At 46.1% G+C, this 1,712-nt stretch overlaps 1 pseudogene; it reads right to left on the bottom strand.

Annotated features, from left to right (window-relative positions):
* Window positions 1–494: 494 nt before the first annotated feature.
* Window positions 495–1,504, bottom strand: LOC103081837 (melanoma-associated antigen B16 pseudogene; annotated as a pseudogene).
* Window positions 1,505–1,712: the final 208 nt, after the last annotated feature.

Below are 1,712 nucleotides of genomic sequence, written 5' to 3'. Positions count from 1 at the left end.
ATTTTACAAAACAAGAACTAAAAGGGATAAGAATGCCTTTATATCTTTAGACTTTCTTCTCTATTTTTCCGTATTGATCCAAACTATGTTAAAACTGATCCATCACACTTCTAAGAAAATGTCTATAGCAATGCCATGTTCTTATTACAGGTGACAAAATAAGATGGTTTCACAATTTGTTTTACAAAACAACAAAACTCTTACTTTAAACCTCATTATAACGTTAAATGTGCAACCAACACCATTCAGAAACTTGAAGACTCTGAAGGAAGTTAAATCTATATTAAAAGAAACCATGTTTGAATAGTACATACATCAAAAAAATAACTTTTAAAGTTAAACATACAAAATAGGAAGACATAGGCATAAATACTGTCTTCCTTTCAGCCTCACCTCAGACCTGAATTCTACAAACACTAACTGCCTCTTCCATCAATGCATGAAGAAAGTATCCCTGACTCCCCTAGGTGTGGGAGAAGCTGCTAGCCTTGGCACTAGAACTTGCAGTGGCTACGGAAGGAGAGAGCCCTGCCTGAAATTCTGGCTCGGGCTCTCTCTTCTTCATCTTGCAGAGCCTCCTCATACTGAGACGGGAAAGAACTTGGGTCAGTCCCATGAACCTTGGCCAGAAACTCTAGGACCTTCAGCTTGGTAGCTTCAGCATGGGCTCTGGGCCCCCATAGGAACTTAAATTGCGCGGGATCAGTGTTGGTCACCTGCCGGTACTTCAGGTATTTTTCCTTCACGAAATCTTTGGTGATGAGCTCCCTGGGCTCCCCAAAGATGAAGTGCTTCATCCCGGAATATAACCTGGTCACATTCAGAACTTTCCAGACTTCGTCTTCGGTAGCACGGTTGCCCTTCATGAAGATCACACCCAGGATAAGTATCAGGATGCCCGTCTTGGGCATGCCCACTTCACGGTGCAGCATCCCATCATAGGCGAGGCCCAATTTGATGAAGAGGCCATAGTGGTGATTGGTGCAATCCACTTCCATCAGATCAAGGCCAAAGACCATCTCCATGCACTCAGAGGCTCTCAGGAAGATCTCAGGGAAGTGGACTTCACACTTGTTGATGACAATCTTCAACATATCTGCCTTTGTTATTGGCCCTTTCATTTGATACTTGAACAGCAGGAAATTTACCAACAAAGCCACCTCCTTATCTAGAGCATCATCTGTGGTCACATTCTTGGGATCTAGCATAGCCTGTGAGGTGCCTGGATGACGCTCTTTTTGGATCATGGAGCCCTCATCTGATTTGCTGGATGAGGTGGCTGTGATGGCAGTGGAAGATGCGTAGAAACTCTGAGGACCCTCAGGAGTGCTGGATATACCAGCCCCAGGAGCCTCCTTCAAATCGCCAGGCATTAGAGGATGGGAGGAGAGAGGGTCTCCTCCAGTGCCCTGGAGACCTGTGCAACCTCCAGGCCCTGGGACTTACTGCGGGTCTGAAGACATTGATCATGGGAGCATCGTGGACTCTCCTGACACTGAGGCATGATGACTCTTGGTGGTAGCAGGCAAGAGTATGGCCAAGAAGGAGGGCAAAGGGGAATCACTGCCTAAGAGAAAGAAGGCAGATGTGAGTGGCCTCATCTGGTAATGTCAACTGTGGTGGCTCAGATAAAAGCTGCCTCCAATGGACCTCTGACAACAGTCCTAAAGGGCTTCACAGGTCTCTTGACCTGGTGTTGGATGTGTCCCCAA

Source organism: Lipotes vexillifer, unplaced genomic scaffold (genome assembly GCF_000442215.2).
Source record: "Lipotes vexillifer unplaced genomic scaffold, Lipotes_vexillifer_v1.1 scaffold789, whole genome shotgun sequence".
Classification (NCBI taxonomy): domain Eukaryota; kingdom Metazoa; phylum Chordata; class Mammalia; order Artiodactyla; family Lipotidae; genus Lipotes; species Lipotes vexillifer.
The sequence above is the reverse complement of the archived record's forward strand: the minus strand, read 5'-3'. Positions and strand labels throughout refer to the sequence as shown.